Here is a 22641-nt window from a genome sequence, read left to right as displayed (position 1 = left end):
ATGGTCCCATTTATACAACGTTTAAAAACAGAACAAATAGATTTATGGAAGTAGAACTCACGCTTGTGGTTACCTTGGGAGAAGGGGTAGTGGTTAAGGGGACACCAGGAGGCTTCTGGAAGGTTCCGTTTCTTGACCTGAGAGCTGGTTACATGGATGTGTTGAGTCTGTAAGAAATCATCAGGCAGTACACATATTATCTGTGCACTTTCTGTCTGGATGTTACTCTTCCACTTAAACACAATGTTTGTTTTTAGTTAGTAAGTCTATTATGATATCGCAAGAGGCAGAATCTCTGAAAGTCTGAGTCTTTCTCAGAATCTGTGTGAGCAACAAGCTAACTGGGATTGCACCTTCTTTCCTAGGCAACAGATATTCAGGAATTCCACCCTCCCAGCCACTCCCCAGCCTCCTCTTTTCAGTTTGGTCTGTGAGGAGCCAGTTTCTGTGTTGCCAATGCCCAGGCCAAGGCAGGGTCCTGGGGCAGCAGATCCATCCCAGGCTGAGGAACATGCAGGAGTCAGTGGCCAAAGACTGGGACTCTGGGGGCAGCCCTACCCGATTTGTGTAGCGAAAATCACATTTTCTAATAAGTGAAGCACTAATTTGATTGAATGGCAACAGGCATGGATTAGGAAAATAACAATAGTGATTGTACCTGTTGGCAGAGCGTGCAGTGGCACTAGTATTCTTACACCACTTGCTGGCATTTGTTTCCTAAAGGAACAGCCAGTGAATGACCTCAGGCCACTGAGCTGTGGACGGCATCAAGTTTGTTTGGGATCTCTGGCTGGCCAGGCCTGATGTGGCCCAGACAACAGGACAACCTGATTCCCTAAAACCAAATTGGCTGCTTTCCAGGTTGCAGAGTGAGGCTCTGGGACCACACATGTCCTGCCTCCCCAGTGGCTTACTGGGCAACCTGGTCTTTGACACTCAGTGAAATGTGTTGCTCCAGGAAGTTACCCTGTTGAGGATGCCCAAGACCAGCAAGTTGAAGACGCATGGGGGAGCAGAGGAAATGCAGGGCTTCTCAGTTATGGGGACCTAGGCCCTGGCTTTAGGGGTTGGGGGCAGTTAGAGCAGGAGGACTTTCTAAAACCAAGGAGGGAAGAGTTGTGAAGGGGGCACGGGGTTGATCAAGGAAGCAGCAAAAGGCAAAATGGAAGAGAGCTGAGCCAGGCATGGGAGGCTAGATGTGGGTCGGCAAAAGCAGCAAAGGGAGGTTGCAGAGCTGCGAATCAACCAGCTAATAAGCCATGGGCTGTGCGAGCCTGCAGCCTCTCTGTCTTCTGCATGATCGGCAAATCAGTAATAAAGCTCTGGTTCAGCCAGGCAGGGTAGCTCACGCCTGTAATCCTAACACTTTTGGGAGGCTGAGGCAGGCAGATCACTTGAGGTCAGAAGTTTGAGACCAGCGTGGCCAACATGGTGAAACCCTGTCTCTACTGAAAATACAAAACTTAGCTGGGTGTTGTGGCGGGCCCTTGCAATCCCAGCTATTTGGGAGACTGAGGCAGGAGAATCGCTTGAAACCTGAGTTTCAGTGAGCTGATACTGAGCCACCGCACTCCAGTCTGGGCAACAGAGTGAGACTCCATCTCAAAAAAAAAAAAAAAAAGAGCTCCCTGTATCACTGATGCCTGGAAAGAGAAGGGAGATACAGATTTGGGTTGAGCAGCCAGAGAGGAGATGAAGCAACGGCCTTCCAGTGAAGGGTAGAGAAAGAGAGTCCTGTGCGTGCAGGATGGTGGAGCGATGGTGGCTGTGGAGAGAGGAGCCGCGGGCCGGCAAGCTGGGCCGGGGGCAACAGACAAGCAGATGGCCAAGGCTCGGTGAGCCTGCCAGGCCACAGTCACACAGCAAAAGAAAGAAGCGACCACTGCACAGGCACGGCCGGAATTAAGGAGAAAACATACAACAAGCGCTAACACAATGGCAGAATGTGATTATTATCTTGTTCCTTGAAAAAGTCTCCTTTCTTTTTTCCCCGTTCTACGAAGTCCCAGATGACTGAGGAACTGTCTTTCTTAATGTACCCAGGGACAAGCTGGCCTCCCCTAACCTCTGTGCCCAGCCCTGCTCCTTCAGTAGCGCCCTATTTGCACCTCTGCAGTCTGCAATCAGACCTGGCCAGATTCTCACCCGAGCCTAAGGCCTCTGCCATGCAAGGAGAGCTGTGATTGTGAGGTTTGGTTATAGAATTAAAATGGTTAAGGGGGACGTTGGAGCCAGAGGAAGTTTTGTCATTCAGGGCAATGCCTAATTAAGATGAGTAATCAGGAAACCTGCAAGAAAGGCGGTTTTCTTTTCCATAATGCATTCTCAAGCCTTGGAGAGCTTGACGTCTTTTATTCCATCACCACTTTCTATTTCAACATTGCTCAACAAAGCATCCATAAAATTCAGAATATCCTCAGGTAGAGGCAAACCCTCCCCCTAGCCCTGGTCAATCTGGTTTTGTACTTTTCAGAAACAAGTTCTGTTCCCTAGATCAATACTTTATTAGATTGAAATCTACAGATGAAAAGGGTTGGCCAGGTTGTGTTGTTGCCTGCCAGGAAATCTGTGAAAACTATTTTCATCTTTGCTAAGAGGTAAAATATTTATGTCTTTCATAAGTACGGTGACTGAGACATAAGTGTGCTTATAAATCTCTACAGCGAAAGTGTGTGTGCACACACTTCTTAAATAAAAGGAATTGGAGGTCTTACAAATACCACTCTCTGGTCCCTCCCCAGCCTGCGGGGTAAAAGAGCTGTGACCACCAACTTCCAAACAACTCTGCCTCTTCTGTCAGGCCTCTCTTGTTAAGGTGAACACCAGTTTTTCACCATTCTATGATAGCTCTGGCTGTGTCAGACAAGAAAGTGGCAGCTTCTCACCTAAGCTGTAGCTCTCAGTTTCTTCCTGTGGGTAAACTAAGTGGTGGGGACTCAAGCTGGGGGATCAAGGGTGGTCACCGGGCCTGAGTGTCAAGTACGGAGCTGATGGCATGTCAGGCTGTGATACCGGCTCAATGTGCCCATCTGATGTTGGGGCATCCCCAGGGCATTCCTGAACCCCTCGTACCAATGACAGCAGTGTTCAAACACACACCCCCAAACATGATTGCTCAGCTGACAGGTTAAGATAAAGCATTCATCTGACCATAACCACTAAACCACTCAGTGTAGGGAGCTCAGATCACAGGCACTGTGAAATCTGAAAAATTCTTGAAGGACCCAGGACACTTTGACCAGCCAATCTCCCTTCTTTACTGCACAGTTAATAGCAATGGGAAAGAAAACGTGTGTTGGCACAGAAACAGTTATGTGACCCAAATACCACAGGCTCAGCTCTGCAGACCACATCCGGGGTCACACGAGAAGCACATGGGACAAAGGGTGCTGAGGTTACTCGAGATACTGCTCTGCCATGGAACAGTACATAAACACAGTTTACCAAAGAATGCATAGATGTCTACAATTATTTAGGAGACAGCAAAGTTGCAAAGCACTCTGGAACTATTTTTGGCACTCAGTGTCTGCTCCACATGTGTGAGCACATCATCTCTCTGCAAGAGGTTTGGGTAAACCTAATAAAGCCTTGCAGTCCCCTGATTTATAGGTAGAGGAGCCTTTACGCTGGCCTCCGTCCACACCCAGAAGTTAATCCTGCGACCTCTTATATGCTCTTGAGTGGAGTGAAGGGGTGCTACAAAATAAACTCCAAGCCAAACACACGCCTACTCTCTGAGAGTACACTAACACAGCCTCTTCCACTAGTGGATCCTTCCGTGTCACACATACAGCAATGGTGCATGTTTCCACATGAACCTGGGGAATTTCATGTGCACGTTTTTGATTGAAAATGTTTAGGGGAAGTTTTCAACATGTAAATATTACTAAAATATTCTCAAATGATACACAAGTCCAAAACGAAGTTATTGAAGAGTTTAATCAACTTGCGGGGTTTTTTGTTTTTATTTATTTTATTTTTAAGTGACACAATAGTTGTATATATTTATGGGATGCAGTGAGATGTTATATGTATATATTGTAGAATGATAAAATCAGGCCAGCTAACATATCCATTGCCTCACATATTTATTTATGGTGAGACTATTTAAAATCTAGCATTAGCAATTTTGAAATATACATTATTATTGACTGCAGTCCCCATGCTGCGCAATAGATCACTAGAACATATTCCTCCTGTCTAACTAAAACTTTGTACTCTCTGACCAACATCTCCCTTTTCCCTGTCCACCTTCCACTTGCCCTTCTGCTCTCTGCTTCTGTGAGTTTGACGGTTTTAGATTTCACGTATAAGTGATGTCATGCAGTGTTTTTCTGTCCGGACTTATGTATTTAGCCTGTTGTCTTCCAAGTCTCAAATGAAAGAATTTCCTTCTTTTTATGGCTTTATCTATCCATCTGTTGATGAACACAGGTTGATTCAATATCTTGGCTATTGTGATTAATGCTGTATCTGAGTCCATTTAGTGTTGCTACAAAGGAATAGCTGAAGCTGGGTAATTTATAAAGAAAAGAGGTTCACTTGGCTCACCATTCGTAAGCTGTACAAGAACCATGGTGCCAGCACGGCTTGGCTCCTGGTGAGGGCCTCGGGCTGCTTCCACTCAGGGCAGAAAATGAAAGGGAGCTGAGCATGCAGAGATCACATGGAGAGAGAGGCAGCAAGGCAGGGTGCAGTGGGAGCAGGAAGACTGGTTCAACAACCAGCTCCTGTGGAAACCAACAGAGTGAGAACTCACACTTGGGAAGTGCTTTAATCTATTCATGAGGGATGCACTCCCATGACCCAAATCCCTCCCAGAAGGCCCCACCTCCAAGACTGGGGATCAGATTTCAACATAAGGCTTAGTCGTGTCAAACATGCAAACCACAGCATGCTGCAATGAACATGGGAGTGTAGAGCTCCATGAGACACTGATTTCAGTTCCTTCAGATACATACCCAAAAGTAGGATTGCTAGGTCAGATGGTAATTCTGTTTTTAGTGTTTATAGTGTTTTGGGAGCCCCCATATTGTTTTCCACAATGGCTACACTAATTTACATTCCCAACAACTGTATCTAAGGGTTCCTTTGTCTCTGCATCCTCAATAGCCATTGTAACATGTGATATCTTCTTATGGTTCTAGTTTGCATTTCCCTGATAATTAGTGATGTTGAAAGTATTTATATATCTGCTGACAATTTGTGTGTCCTCTTTAGAAAAATGTCTATTTGGGTCCTTTGCCCACTTTTAGTCATTGTTATTTGCTATCTTGGTACTGAGTTAAGTTCTTTATATATCTTAGATATTACCCTCCTCTCAGATATGCAAATGTATTTCCTCAAGGTGTGGGTTGTCTCTTCACACTGTTAATTGTTTCCTTTGATGTTCAGAAACATTTTAGTTGAATGTAATCCCATTGATCTATTTTTGCTTTTCTTACCTAGGCTTTGTGGGTTATATCCAAGAAATCATTGCTCAGACCAGTGTCACAGAGCTTTTCCTCTGTTTTCTTCTGGTAATTTTATAATTTCAGGTATTACATTTAAGTCTTTAATCCGTTTTGAGTTGATTTTTTTGTATATGGTGTAAGATAAGGGTCCAACCCCAGTCTTCTGCATGTGGAATTCCAGTTTTCCCAACATCATTTGTTGATGAGACTGTCCTTTCTCCATTGTTTGTTTCTGGCATCTTTGTCTAAAGTCAATTGATGATAAATGTGTGGGTTTATTTCTGGTCTTTCTATCCTGTTCCATTGGTCAATGCATCTGTTTTTATGCCAGTACCATGCTTTTTTGGTTAATATAGCTTTGTAATATATTCAGAAATCGATGGAGTGTGATGCCTGCAGCATTGTTCTTTTTGTTCAAGATTTCTTTGGCTATTCGGGGTCTTTTACAGTTCCCTATGAAGTTTAGGGTTTTTTTTTTTTTCCCCATTTCTATTTCTTTAAAGAATGACATTGGAATTTTGATAGAGATTATGTTAAGTCCACAGATAGGTACTATAAACATTTTGGGTTCATATGGATACCCATATGAACTATGGGTACTATGAACATTTTAACAATATTAATTCTTCCAATCTATGAACATGGGATAGTTTTCCATTTATGTGCATGTTCTTCAATTTTTTTCAACAATGTTTTATCATTCTCAATATACAGATCTTTCACTTAATTAAATTTGCTCCTTTTTATGCTATTGTAAATGGAATTGTTTTCTTAATTTCTGTTTCTGATAGTTCATTGTATAGAACCACTACTTATTTCTTTATGTTGATTTATATCCTACAATGTTACTAAATTCATTTATTGGTTCTAACAGTTTTTGGTGGAGTCTTTAGGATTTTCTGTATATAAGGTTATGTCATCAGCAAACAGAGAATTTAACTTCTTTCTTTCCTACCTGGGTGCCTTTTATTTCTTTTTCATGCCTAATTGTTCTGGCTTGGACTTCCAATACCCTGTTGAGTAGCAATGGCAAGAGAGGATGTTTTTGTCTTACTCCTGGTCTTAGAAGAAAAGCTTTCAGCTTTTCAACCTTGAGTGTGAGGTTAGGTGTAGGCTTGTCCTATGTGACCTCTACCGTGTTGAGAGACATTTCTTCTCTACCGAATTTGTTGAAAGTTTTTATCATGTAAAGATGTTGGATATTTCTACAAATGTAAATGTAAAAATCCTCCACAAAACACTAGCAAGCCAAACGCAACAGCACATTAAAGGGGTCATTCACCATGATTAAGTAGCATTTATCCTTGGGATGCAAGGATGTTTCAACATACACAGATTCATAAATGTGATTCACCACATTAACAGAATGAAGGACAAAAAGCATATCATTATCTCAAAATGGAGAAAAAGCATTTGACCAAATTCAACATCATTTCCTGATAAAAAGTCTCCACAAATTAGGTATAGAAGGAATGTTCCTCATCTTGCATTTTAAACAGTATAAGAGGTGTTTATAATGATTCTACAGATATTTCTAGGATCTTCCCTATATATCCATAAAGTCGCTGGGGGAGGGGGATTCTGGCTGTGCCGGTATACACGATGAGATTGGTCAGAAACCTAGTGACAGGTAGGGCCTGAGGGGAGCCAGGATGTGCTTTCCTGCAGCTTCACAGGCACGGAAAACGCATGCGTAAATATCAGAAATGGGATAAAACTTTCAAAAGCACAAAAAATGACTACAAAAATTATAAAATGTAAGTCTGAATTCCATTGTTCTAGAACAATGAAAAGCAGACTTTTATCAACACAAGAAACCATAGCAGTGAGTCCTCTGGCACAAGTCAGCTGTCAACACCATGTCCTGCCATCCCTGCTGGCATCTGCCCCAATACCCAGAGAACCCACGGCCTAGTCAACACTTGCACAGCCTCATTTCACTTGATAGACAAACAATTTACATTTTTTTAGCAATATGATCTTTCCATTACGGTCAACCGTAGTTTCTTTCTTGATGACTTGATATTGCATTATGTGAAACACTGTCTGAATTTCTTCCTAGCAATCTTTCAGTGGCAATGGTTTCTGTGCAACACCCACCATTCTCTTCTGCTTCCTCCCCGTAACCTGGGTCTGAGTTTCTGAGAAAGCTGGACACAGGTCACCTGTAGACCATGGTTATAAGAAACAACATTGCCACCAAATCCAAAAGTAACTCAGAACCATGGACAATAGGGCTCATATAGGAATGACAAGGCACACCTGTGTGAATATTTAACTTGCATTTATATATCTAATGTAAGTTAAAATATATTTTTTCACTTGTATTATTCCTGTGTCAATGTCTGAGTATTCAGTAACTCAAAACAACGGTTATTTAGCTTTTGTTTGCTAAAATGACTGAATCTAAACTTCATCATTTATAAATTTAGTTAAAACTTACAATTGTTCTTTCCTTAAGAGAGGGAGATCACTAGAATTTTTCTTAAGCTTAACTACAAATTTGAATCAGAGAGACATTTTCCTACAATAAGAAACTGAAAGAGAATTGGAAGAGAACAAGGAAATGGAGGATTTTATACGCACATTAGAAGCAAAGATTTTCTAACATTAAATGCATTTGTCTGTGGGAGATGAAAGACAGGAAAAAGCAGGTAGCCTGATGTGTGTATAATATTTCCAGAGGGAAGAGAAAAAATGGTGATCCTGACCTTGGTCAAAGAGTACCTCATATCAGCCACCGGATGGTTCATCTTCCCCAGGAAACGGGCAAAAATCACAATGATGAATCAATAATAAATCATGTTTACTGAGCACACATCATTTGTTAGGAACTTTGGGGAAAACCTCTCACATGTTACTCGATGTGGGGAAAAATGTGGACAGTCTCCAACTGGACAGAAAAGATCACTGGCGGTCTTTTCCATGGAATCCTAGAGATGCCTCAGGGGTATGCTCCTTGCTTTGTCTTTGACTAGAGTGTTTTACAACTCTGTAGAGATGAAAGTTAACTTGTAGCAAACTGGGAGTGATGCAACTTACTCCTATCTGTGGAAAGGCAAATTGTGTCCAGTGGAATACAACTGACTATCACCCTGTAGAAAATGACCAGTTTTGCCTCCATTGCATATGTAAGATATGTAAGTTCATTTCGTCTGCCTTTCTTTGTTTTTTTTTCTTTTTTTTTCTTTTCTTTTTTTGGGATGGAGCCTCACTCTGTCGCCCAGGCTGGAGTGCAGTGGCGCCATCTCCGCTCACTGCAACCTCCGCCTCCTGGGTTCAAGCAATTCTCCTGCCTCAGCCTCCCGAGAAGCTGGGACTACAGGCGCCCACCACCATGCCTGGCTAGTTTTTGTATTTTAATAGAAACGAGGTCTCACCATGTTGACCAGTCCTTCTTTATCTGACTATAGATGGGTGGATCTTGAGTTCTCTTTTGAACCAGTTGTAATATCAAGTGACTTCCTCATTAATTGAGTTAAATAAAATCCTTGGCACGTGTTCATTTTATGATTGTGTGAGAGTCATGATTTTACTGTCTTCTAAAATTTAGTCTTTAACACTCTTCTAATCTTCATGATAATACTATGAACAAGAGGAACAGGTTTGCTGGGAATCTTCTAGCAAAATGTAGAAGGTAGAAGGGAAGGTCTGGGCACCCCCAGCCCACACATGGCTTCAAAGAAAGGGGCTTTCATATAATTTTATTTGAGCTCCCTTTCAATATGTGAATAATTCTTCTCCAGCACCCCTACATTCATAGTGTCCAGTGCACAGGGGCTCACTACCTAACAGCAACTTCCACTCCAAAGTTGGAAAGCTGTAGTCTGAGACAGGTATTTCTTACACTGAAAGGAATTTCCCTCTCCTGAAATGTTAGCCATTCTCCCGGAGAAGCAATCTACTCCCTTTTCTGCAAGAGTATTTTAACTCTTTGAAGGCCAACATCTCATATTCCCCCAGTCTTCTCCAGATAAAATCCGTTAGCTATTCCTTATTTGAGATAGTTTTAAGACCCCTCATCATCTTGTCTTTTCTTGGTGCTCTTGATTTCATGTCTCTCTAAAATTGAGGCATCAAAAATTGAATACAATTCTGACCCACCCAGAACATTGATCTCATGGTCTAAGTTCTAGAAATGTGTACAGTGTTAATAACCCCATGTTCATAATTTGAGGGGTTGTCTATAATTTGCTTAGGTTCCTTTGTATGCATAGAGCTGGCACCAGCTCTTTCTGCTTTTTTGTGTGTACTATTACACAACTCTTCCTAATGTATGTAAACTATGTCAGTTCTTTTTAAAATATGTATACCTATTTCTAGTTAGATTCATTAAAACCGTTATTTCTAAAACAATCAGTTATCCCTTTTATTCTATTTCTATTGAAAAAATCTGCTGTCTTCTGTTTATATTAACAGATTAGTTCTGATGATTAAAAACATAAACTATCTGTTTGATGCAAGGCACCATGGTGGGGTTGTTGAAGCATGTGACAAATAACTCATTTTGACACTGTAAACTAACAATCAATCAATATTTACAGCTACCATTCATACTCCTTTAGGAATTCATGCTGGTGAATTCCACGTTTCTGACAGTTCTTCAGCTAGAAAGGTTGCCGGTTGTGGGAAGCCAGTGTGGTGACGACAAGCATCCTACAGTTCCCTAAGCTGCTAACAAAGTTGCAGAAGGTTAACCAAAGGAAAGAAATATCCCAATACCCCTGGGCCTGTAATTAACATGATCCACTACTCCTCCTGGCACTCCCCATCTTCCAGCCCCTGGCTGGCCAGAGCAGTCTGCGGAAGCCTAACCTGTAATCAGGCTGCAATAGAAATGAGAGAAAGAATCACAAAGCAGAGGAACAGGAACTATGGATGTCTTCTCTACCAGATGCTCCTCTGCATGCCCGAGGTTCCAAAACAGAGGGAGCTTTAAACCTGACTTCTCTCTTCACAGGGCTCAGTGCACCCTCCCTGCTGAGCTGCATTCATGGGCAAACAAACCCTCCCTGAAGGTCAGCGCTCCGTGGTACCCTTGCTTTTCATACCATTATTAATTATGTACGTAGAGCATTTAGACACCATCTTATGTGGCCACAACTGTTGGATAAAAGAAAAATACAGTCATCCCACTAGTTCATTGACCTTCATGCTATCCAAATACTGATTTTTTAACACATCGATTAAAATAAAGGATATGTTGACATCCTGTGCAGTGTCTGAATTCTTCAGTGCCCTTCAATATAAACACATTGCTCATCACATAAGTTCTTGATGACATGTGAAGGCCCCTTTGATGTTGTATAACCATCATAACCGTGGGGAAATGTATCAAAAGGGGAGACAATAGGCCAAAGGTCACTGGCAAGGTCAAGGATGGAATTAAATTTAAGAGCAGAAGTTTCAACTTCATTAGCCACTATTCCCTAGCGAGACTCCAGAACATCCTGTAAGATCTTGTTGCTTCTATGTTCAAAGTTAGTTTATATCATTAGCAATTAAGAAAATTACCTGAGGAACATCACAGAACCAAATTATCCATTTTGATTATTTGGGTATGGAAATGTGGGTTACTTTTTCAATGTCAGGCAACACTTGTAATGTTTCCCTTCAGTTAAACCTGGCAAACTCCTTAAATCTAGAATGAGTTCCTGGTTCACCATTGATTTCATTGCCTCAGGAGAGCCCGAGGTAGGAAATACAGATAGTACTCTTTGACTCGCTGTTCCGCACAGCCAAACCTTCCCTTTCTGAGTGAACAGCATTTGTATCATGCACCACTTCAGCGAGTGTCCTGAAAACCCCTTCACACATACGAGGGAGCCTTGGGCAGGCAATAAAGATTTCATATGAACAGGAAACCAGACTTGTACCACTTTATGCAACAATTTAGCAATAGAGTTAGAGCAATCATTTGGCTCTTCCAACATGTTGGGAAGAGAAACATGTGGAAGAATTGCAAGTGGCTTCCTATGAAGAGATAAATCCACAGCCACAGACAGTGCCCAAGAACTTCGGGAGAGCTCCCTGGAGACAGTGCTGTCTTCTGAACAGGGCTGGACCAATGGCAGCCTGGGCCATCCATCACCACCCCACCCAACAGGACAAACACACCCCTGTTGCTCCAAGACGCTTGGGACAGGGCTCCCAGGGCAGGCACCAGCACACACAACACGAGCTGCTCTGAGCCAGCTGTGTCCAGGCCTCCCAGATCAAAGATTGGTTTGGGGCAAAAGGAAGTTTTGAATTTGACAGGATGTTCCTGCACACGTTCAAAACAGGAATAACGTGACAGGTCAGGAGCAACAAACTCAACTGCATGCAACTCTTCAGGACCACAAGGTTGCGTGTGTGGGGGCGAATCCTTCAGGGTCCAAGGTGGTGCCGGCTTAAAGAAAACACACAAGGATGAAAACTAGCCCTCCGTACAGTAATCCACAAAGCCTGCGGTGAGCGAAGGGAAAGGAGGGAGGAGGGGAGGCAGATTAAAGTAAGCAAATGAATTCCTTGACATGGGCCTTATGAGTTTTGACACTTTGATAGGAAGAATCTGTTACTGTGCTTAAAAGTTCCAAGTCTCGCCCCGCAGGGTATGGGGGAAAGGAGCAAAGAGTTCAAAGTGAATAATTACCTGTTATTGATGTATTATATTTAAAGACCCTGGCTGAGGATTAAAGACACTCTCAAGGCTGTTAACAGCCTGCAGTAAACAAGTCATATATCAGAGAAGTGGGGGAGAACAGAGTTTCAGACGGATTTCCTCCATCATTCCGGAACCCTCTGTAGGAGAGACACAGGGTGGACATATGCATTACACAGGAGGACACATTTGAGACCAGGAAGAGAGTCATTAAATACTGATGGAGCTCCGTCTCAGTGCCTGGAAGCTCCTCCTAGGAACTTTGCTCTCTTAAGACTTTGTTGATGAATCATGATATTCCAGGCACCACTGAAGGATTAGCAACTGGTGGGTGCATGACAAACTTCATTGGTTGGATGGTTGATCGGCTGGTTGGTTGAACCCAATTTCTTTCTTGCTTATAGTTTCAATAAACAAAAGAATAAAGATTTTAACCACTAAAGTAGGTGGTTCACCAGACCCCATGCCCCTGCCCTGGGAATATGCCTAGAGAAGAAACAATTTTTCATTAGCAAAGTTCCCCCAAAAGCAGCCACTGAGTGTCTCCGTCTCCCTGGAGGATGGCCTTGATGATCCCCAGTTTGCGTTTCCCCTTCTGTAGCATCTGATCCTGTGATCTCTCAGCTGAGGACTATTTTACTAATGAAAAACACTTCCAGGAAATCAGTCCAAGACAGATTTAATTTGATGTGGAAAAGAATCCCAAACGCACATTCCATCCATCAGAAATTAGGATCAGCTTTCGGTTTCAAGTCGCCAGTTCTGAAGATGCCATAGTACATTGAAGGAAAGGAAGAGGAGTCCTTTTTGTTTTCGTCTTTTATTTCTTTTAAGGAAAAATGAAGAAGAAAAAGAAGAGCCATCCTTCCCACAGGGAAAAGACAGTTCTGATCAACATAATTACAACCCCTGATGGGCAGCGCCTGCCTAGTGCTGAAGCCACGAGGCTGGTGCCTCTGCAGGTCATGTGTGCCTCCCGCAAGCCGTCCAGGAAGAGTTCAGCTGCAGGGAAAAGAGAAAGTCAGGTTTTCTGGGTGCATAGGCTCAATTCAGCCACTGTCTCCAGGACAGGTCCCTGCCTCTCTACCTGGCAGCGCTGAGCTGAGAACCCAGTCCTCTCCAGCAAGACCCGAGCTCACTTTCCCAAGTCCAGCTCCATGTGTGCCCTCAACAAACCATGCCAGCCTCCAGGTGAGTTCAAGTCTTGTCTCCAGAAAACACTGTACCCAGTTTTCAGCCCTCTCTGCTCCTTCTACCCCAGAACGTCACAAAATGCCAGATACTTACAGCAAAAATGGGCCTGACCACCTCTGCAGCTGAATTTTAGCATACTAAAAATGAAAGTTCTCCCTTACAGGATAAGAAGTCAATGCTTCTCATCGCTTGGCTGTGCAAGACCAGCTCCAAAACCCTCCTTGTTTGTCTTTCCAATGTGCAGAACTTCAAGGACACACAGTTAAATCAAGCATGGTTCCTGGCCCAGAAACTCCATGCACATAGGTCTACAAGTATACTAAGATCCGTCATGGTAAATGTTATCCCTCCATTTATAGGTTTTTATTTCGGTGAAATATATGTAACTTAAATTTTGCCATTTTAATCGTGTCTAAGTGTACAATTCAGCTGCATTAATTATATTCATAAGGTTGTGCAACCACCACTACTCTCTGCTTCTAAAACCTTTCACCACCCCAAACAGAATCTCTGTAACCATTTAGCAATAACTCCCTACTCCTCTTTCCCCACCCCAGGCACCTGACAACCTCTCATCTACTTTCTGACTCCATGCATTTGACTATTCCAGGTATTCTATATAAGTGAAATTATACAATACTTATCCTTTTGTGTCTGGCTTATTTCACCTAGCACAATGTCTTCAAGGTTCATCCATGCTGCAGCATGTTTCCTATTTTCATTCCTTTGTATGGCTGAGTAGCGTTCCATTGTATGCACACTCCACATTGTGTTTTTCCGCTCGTGTGTTCATGGACACACTTGGGTTGCTGCCCTCTTTTGGCTGTTGTGAATAGTGATGAACATTGGTGTTCAAGTCCCTGATTTCAGGTCTCTGGGTTCTCAGTCTAGAGGTGGCATTCCTGGGTCATTCCTTTTCTTTATGTCTGATGAATGAAGCTGGGCATGGTGGCTCACACCTATAATCCCAGCACTGTAGGAGGCTGGGAGGGTAGCCTGAGCCCAGGAATTCGAGGCCAATCTGGGCAACATTTTATGCAACCTTGTGTCTACAAAAAGTAAATGTAAAAAAACTAGCCAGATACAGTGTCACGCGCCTGCAGTCCCAGCTTCTTGGGAGGCTACAGTGGGAGGATTGCTTGAATCCGGGAGTTTGAGGCTGCAGTGAGCCGCGATTGCACCACTACACTCCCGCCTGGGTGACAGAGTAAGACCCTGTCTCAAAAAAAAAAGAAAAAAAAAGATGAGTGAATGAGTACTTCCAGCAGAGACAAGAGTTTGTGCAAAGGCAGAGCCCACCTTGTGTAGCTCTGCACGGGCTGAAGCCATGTGGAAAGGTTGCCTTGAGGGACCCAGAGATGAGACCATGGGGGCAGGATCTCTCCTGACACTCCACCACCTCTATCTTCTGACTACATTTAATCCAAGACTGACAAACCCCCAGGTATAGGCCAAAAAGTAACTGGTTCCAAAACTCTCCTCTACCTGGACACCCAGGCCAGAAGTCATTCAAAGATGTAGAATGCTCCCATGGCCTGCCAACAAAGTGGTCTTAACTCCACTTCTCTCTCTTTCCCTCAAGAGCTGAAGCTAAAGGGACTTACATTTTTTCAGGAAAAGTTATTCTAGTATATTAGAAAAGACCAACCATTAGTGTTCCATTTTAACACCGCTCTTATCCACCTCACAATCAATACAGACACAAGTGATGTGGAAAGGAAGATGGAAACATTTTCTGCAGCATCTATCTCATGGACCAACCCCACAATGGATTCACTGACTTTGTTGACAATCACAATTAGCCAAGACAGAAAATATGGGAAGAGGACTGGTATGGAAAGATGATGACTTTATTTTAGGATAGAGACTGAGAGGTGGCCCCAGGGAGAGGATGGGCACAGTGGTCCAATCTCCAGAGAAAGGTCAGGCTACTGAGAAAGATGTCAGAGGCACCAGCATTTAGGGTGAGACTATCTGGTAGTGAACAAGGCTTTAGAAGAAAAGAAGACCAAGATCAGACTTCTGAAGAATTCCAACATTTAAGAGATAAGTCATCAGAGACTTAGAAGAACCAGCAAAATCTCATAATAGTCAAGGGAAGCACTTCAAGGAGAGGATGATCAACAGTAACCAGCACCCCCAAGTCACGGTACCAGTGAAGGATTCTATTAAATCTGACAATTGGGAGGACCAAGAGGTCTTAGACCCATCTCAGGGGAGCAGTGGACAACACGTCCACGTTTGAACAGTGAAAGGGAAATAATGAAGTGGATTGGGAGTCATCTCTACATTTTGTAACAGACACAACACGTGGTGGACACTCAAATGTTTACTGAATAACTGAATGAGAAAATAAGTAAACGCTTGGGAAGGAACTATCGCAACTACATACTACTGTTGAATATAGGACTGTCTCTATTAAGATTGGTAGAAGGCCATATTTATAATTGCTAATTTGTTGCAGAATGGTCTTGAGTTATTTTAGATTGAATGAGCACTAATGATATAACTATAGAGTTGTCCACATTTATAACGAATGCAATAAATCGGATCACTAAATACACTAGAAGGTGATTATAAGAGACTCGGCCTTTCAGAATTTGATGATCTGGAAGAGCAGAACTTGTTCTGACTTGAGTGGAAGTTTCTTTTTCTCCTCTACCTAAAGGCAGAACCAATGGTCTAAATACTATTGGACTATCTTCAATGTTTAAGAATATGGATAGGCAGGGCACGGTGACTCACACATGTAATCCCAGCACTTTGGGAGGCCGAGGCGCGTGGATTATGCGGTCAGGAGATGGAGACCATCCTGGCTAACACGATGAAACCCCGTTCTACTAAAAATACAAAAAATTAACTGGGCGTGATGGTGGGTGCCTGTAGTCCCAGCTACTCGGGAGGCTGAGGCAGGAAAATGGCATGAACCTGGGAGGCGAAGCTTGCGGTGAACCAAGATCGCACCACTGCACTCCAGCCTGGGCAATAGTTCGAGACTCAGTCTCCAAAAAAAAAAAAAGAATATGGATGATAACAGGAGACAATGATGATAAACGGATCAGCCATCTGCATCATGGGCTGGCTTACAATAGGATATTAAACTCAGAATTCCCTCTCAACCCTGAGTCACCAAGAGCTGAGAAGTATGATGAGCTCAACTCCACACACTTGAGGTTGAGAAATATCATGTAAAATGCAAAGAAATCTCCTACATCACAAGACGCAAACCCTCACATCCTTAGAGCCTGCTTTAGTGCAAAGAGAGGCTCTTACTAATACCATGGGAGAACACGAGTGGAAACACGAGAGTTAGAGCAGACAGAAGCAGCAGAATCTGTGTCATCATTGTCATCCATGCGTCATCATCATTTCAAAAGGGGTGAGGGGAGCACAAGATAGAAAATCCAAGCCAGTGCTTCAGTCCACAATTTCATCAATTTACTTTTCCTAACATACCATTTCACCCCATCACACTATGGCTCAAAACTACTCAGTGAATCTTCTATTCCACTTTTTTTTTTAATTTCAAAATCTTTGAATTGGCATTCAAGATTCTCTAGACTCCGCCCTTGTCTTTCTTTTGAGAATTCTCCATCCAAACTGGCCACTCATGGCCCCCAGTACTCGCCACATGGTTGTGCCCCAGGGACGTGTCCCACATGGGCCCCCCTCACTCATGGTCTGTGGTCTCATCCCTGACCTCCCTGCCCACAGGAAGATGCACATCTCATCAGCTATTACCTTGTCATCTGAGCCATGCATTTATCTTCAAACCATTTTTTGGACTTTCTTTTTTCCAAAATAGATTTCTGTTTCTTAAGCATATGGACTGAGAATTTGATTCATTTATATTTCCACAGTGTGTGGTATAGTGCTTTTCACATAGGGGCTCAGCAAAGAAAAGAGTTGAATAAATGAACAGAGGAAGGGGTGGATAAAATAAAACCCAAAGTTGCAATGATTCTGGAAAAATAGACGTATTAGTTGAGATACATTTAATCTGCACTCAAACTGCCTTACACAACAGAGAAAGATTTTATTTCTTATTCTGACACATAACCAGAAGCCAAGAGGAAGGAACACTTCAGGTCTGGTTGGTCAATGGCTCAGCAGTGCCATCAGGAATGCAAGTTTTCACTAATCCCACAGAAATACAAAAGATCCCCCAGAGACTGCCATGAACATCTCTATACACATAAACTAAAAAATCTAGAAGAAATGGATAAATTCCTGGAAACACAGAACTTGCAAGATTGAATCAGGAAGAAACTGAAACCCTAAACAGACCAACATTGAGTTCTGAAAATAAAGCACTAATTAAAAACCTATTAACAATAAAAGCCCTGGACCAGATGGATTCATGGCCAAACTCTATCAGATGTACAAAGAAGAACTGGTACCAATTCTACTAAAACTGTTCTTAAAAATTGAGGAGGAGGGACTCCTCTCTAACTCATTCTGTGAAGCCAGTATCACCTTGATACCAAAACCTGGCAAAAAAACAAAAAACAAACAAACAAAAACAGAAGACTACAGGCCAGTATCCTAATGAACACAACAAATGCAAGATCCTCAACAAAACACTAGCAAACTGAATCCAACAGCAGATCAAAAAGTTAATTCCCCATAGTCTTTATTCTGGAGATTCAAGATTGTTTCAACATATACGAATCAATAAATGTGATTAAATAAATCATTTTTGAAGTCAATAAACAGAATTAAAAACCATGTGATCTTCTCAATAGATGCAAAAATAGCTTTTGATAAAATCCACATCCCTTCGTGATAAAAATCCTCAAGAAACCAGCCATCAAAGGAACATACTTCAAAATAATGGGTCATCTCTGACAAACTCACAGGCAACATTATACTGAATGGGCAAAAACTTGAACCATCCCCTTGAGAACTAGAATAAGACAAGGATGCCCACTCTCACCACTCCTATTCAACATAGTACTGGAAGTGCTAGCTAGAGCAATCAAGCAAAAGAAAGAAATAAAAGGCATTTAAATAGGAAAAGAAGAAGTCAAGTCCTCTTCTTTCATGGATGATATGATTCTATACTTAGAAAACCCTGCAGACTCCACCAAAAGGCTCCTGGAACTGATAAACAACTTCAGTAAAGTTTCAGGATACAAAATAAATGTACAAAAAATCAGCAGTATTTCTATACATCAATAATGTTCTGAGAGCCAAATTAATAACACAATCCCATTTACAATAGCCACAAAAAATAATAATATCCCTAGGAATGCATCTAACCAAGGAGGTGAAAAATCTCTTCAAGGAGAACTATAAAACTGCTAAAAGAAATAACAGATGACACAAACAAATGAAACACCATTTCATGCTCATGGATCAGAAGACTCAGTATCATTAAAATGGCCATACTGCCCAAATCAATGTGTAGATTCAACACTATTCCTACCAAACTACCAATGTCATTTTTCACAGAACTAGAAAAACTATTCTAAAATTAATATGAAACCAAAAATTAGCCCAAATAGCCAGAGCAATCCTAAGCAAAAAGAAAAAAAGCTGGAAATGTCATGTTACCTGACTTCAGGCTGTACTATAAGGCTACAGTAACCAAAACAGCATGGCACTGGTACAAAAAGAGACTGTATTAGTCTGTTCCCACATTGGTATAAAAAACTACCTAATACTGGGTAGTTTATAAAGAAAAGAGGTTTAATTGACTCACAGTTACAGAGGCTGTACAGGAGGCATGGCTGGGGAGGCCTGGGAAACTTACAATCAGGGCAGAAGGCAAAGGCGAAGCAAGCACATCTTCACATGGTGACAGGAGAGAGAGAGAACAAAGGAGGAAGTGACATGCACTTTTAAACTGTCAGATCTCATGAGAAATCTATCGCAAGACAGCACTAGGGGGACAGTTTTAACCCGTTAGAAACCACCCCCACAATCCAATCATCTCCCACTGGGCCCACCCCCAACACTGGGGGATTACAATTCAACATGAGATTTGACTGGGGACACAGAGCCAACCCATATTATAGACACATAGGTCAATGGAACAGAACAGAGAACCCAGAAATAAAACCATGCACCTACAGCCATCTGATCTTTGACTAAAGGTTAAAAATAAGCAATAGGGAAAGGACTCCCTATGTCATCAATAATGCTTGGATAACCAATTAGTCACCTGCAGAGGAACAAAACTGTAACCCTAACTTTCACCATATACAAAAATTAACTTCAGATGGATTAAAGACATAAGACCTCAAACTATAAGAATTCTAGAAAAAAAAACCTTAAAAACTCCATTATGGACTTTGGGCTTATCACTAAGTCCTCAAAAGCAATTGCAACAGAGACAACAGTTGACAAGTGGGACCTGATTAAACTAAACATCTTCTGCATAGCAGAAGGAATTATCAACAGAGTAAATAGACAACCTACAGAATGGGATAAAATATTCACAAACTATGCATCCAACAAAGGTCTAATATCCAGAATCTATAAGGAACTTAAATCAACAAACAAAAAGAAAGAGAAAAAAAAAAAAAACAACAAATAATTCCGTTAAAAAATGGGCAAAAGACATGAACAGACACTTCTCAAAAGAAGACACACAAGTGTTCCACATCGCTAATCACCAGAGAAATGCAAATCAAAACCACAATGAGATACCATCTCACACCAGTCAGAATGGCTATTATCAAAACGACAAAAAGTAACAGATGCTGATGAGACTGAGGAGAATAGGTAGAGCTTATACACTGTTGGTAGGAGTGTAAATTAGTTAAGACACTGTGAAAAGCAGTTTGGAGATTTCCCAGGTAACTTTAAAACAGAATCACCATCAAACCCAGCAATCCCATTACTAGGTATATACCCAAAAGAAAACAAATTGTTCTACCAAAAAGACACATGCACTCATATGTTCATCACTGCACCAGTCACAATAGCAAAGACATGAAATCAACCTAGATGCCCATCAACAGTGGACTGGATAAAGAAAAAGCAGTACATATACATCATGGAATACTATGCAGCCACAAAAAGAATAAAGTCATTTCCTTTGCAGCAACATGGATACAGCTGGAGGCCATAATCTTCAGTGAATTAACACAGAAAACCAATACCACATGTTCTCACATAAGTGGGAGTTAAACAATGGGTACTCATGAACAAAAAGATAGCAACAACAGACTCTGGGGACTATTAGAGGTGAGAGGGTGGGAGTTGGGGAAGGGTTGAAAAACTAACTATTGAGTACTGTTCTCAGTATCTGGGTAATCATACCCCAAATCATACCGCAAACCTCAGCATCAATCATACCCCAAACCTCAGCATCACAAAATATACTCATATAACAAATCTGCACATGTACCCCTGAATCTAAAATAAAAGTTGAAAAAAAATTTTTAAATAAATTTTAAAAATACTAATTAGCTCTTTGTTTTGATCAAGAATATTGATCAATAAGTGATTGATTCAGCTGGGTGCTGTGGCTCATGCCTGTAATCCCAGCACTTTAGGAGGCCAAGGCAGGTGGATCACTTGAGGCCAGGAGTTCGAGATCAGCCTTGCCAACGTGGTGAAACCCTGTCTCTACCAAAAATACAAAAATCAGCTGGGTGTAGTGGTGTGCACCTGTCATCCCAGCTACTTGGGAGACTAAGGCAGGCGAATTGCTTGAACCCAGGAGCTAGAGGTTGCAGTGAGCCAAGATTGCACCACTGCACTCAACCTGGGTGACAGAGTGAGACTGTCTCAAAAAAACTTTTTAAAAATTAAATAAATGAAATAAAATAAATGATTGATCCATAAAGTTAAATCCCCAAAAAAGAAGAAAAAGAAATGCCAGCTTTCCTATCTCTGTGCTCCACTCGCCTACTGGCTGCATCCTCAGCAGGAGGCCCTGTGGCTGCCAGTGGCACCTGGGGCCTCATGTGTTCTTGCTCACATCTAGTAGGAGATGACACACTTCCCTGTGCACAAACCAACTCAGGTCACCCAGGGGAGCGCCACGTGCCGTTCGGCTTGAACTAAAGTTAGAGATGAAGCCAGCACCCTGAAAGGCAATTGGATTGTCTTGTGTAGGGTCAATGCCTGAACAAAACAAGTTTTGTTAGGAAGAGGAAGGGTGAGGGGCACTGAGGCTCAGGAGGCAACCAACAATGTCCACTGTAGCAGGAACAAAAACTAAATCATGAAGTAATTTACATGCATTACCTTGTTGACTCACAATGCTGCAAGACTGTCCCCATTTTACTGAAGAGGACGCTGAGGCACAATGATGTTTAGTAACTTGCACTAGCTCACAGAGCTTTTAAACAATAGAGCGAAGATTCAAAATAAGTCCATGGCTAACAAAGTGACCTAATTTGAAGGCTGCTGAAGAATGCTAACCCAAATTTGGCTCTCCTGGTTACCAACTACAAGAGCCAAGAAATCCTACCATTCATCATTTCTTAAAGGACAAATGGACACCACTACTCCTCCCAAGACAAAATATAAAAGTGTTACTTAAGAAGTATTGGCAGATGGCAGAGACACAACAAAAAAAAGAGAATTTTAGACCAATATCCCTGATGAACATCGATGCAAAAATCCTCAGTAAAATACTGGCAAACCGAATCCAGCAGCACATCAAAAAGTTTATCCACCATGATCAAGTGGGCTTCATCCCTGAGATGCAAGGCTGGTTCAACATACACAGATCAATAAACGTAATCCAGCATATAAACAGAACTAAAGACAAAAACCACATGATTATCTCAATAGATGCAGAAAAGACCTTTGACAAAATTCAACAGCCCTTCATGATAAAAACTCTCAGTAAAGTAGGTATTGATGGGACGTATCTCCAAATAATAAGAGCTATTTATGAAAAACCCACAGCCAGTATCATACTGAATGGGTAAAAACTGGAAGCATTCCCTTTGAAACCTGGCAGAAGACAGGGATGCCCTCTCTCACCACTCCTATTCAACATAGTGTTGGAAGTTCTGGCTAGGGCAATGAGGCAGGAGAAAGAAATAAAAGTATTCAATTAGGAAAAGGGGAAGTCAAATTGTCTCTGTTTGCAGATGACATGATTGTGTATTTAGAAAACCTCATCGCCTCAGCCCAAAATCTCCTTAAGCTGATAAGCAACTTCAGCAAAGTCTCAGGATACAAAATCAATGTGTAAATCACAAGCATTCTTATACACCAATAACAGACAAACAGAGAGTCAAATCATGAGTGAACTCCCATTCACAATTACTTCAAAGAGAATAAAATACCTACAAATCCAACTTACAAGGCATGTGAAGGACCTCTTCAGGGAGAACTACAAACCACTGCTTAATGAAATAAAAGAAGACACAAACAAATGGA

This window comes from Piliocolobus tephrosceles, chromosome 18 (assembly GCF_002776525.5).
Source record: "Piliocolobus tephrosceles isolate RC106 chromosome 18, ASM277652v3, whole genome shotgun sequence".
Classification (NCBI taxonomy): Eukaryota; Metazoa; Chordata; class Mammalia; order Primates; family Cercopithecidae; genus Piliocolobus; species Piliocolobus tephrosceles.
Note: the sequence above shows the minus strand (reverse complement) of the source record.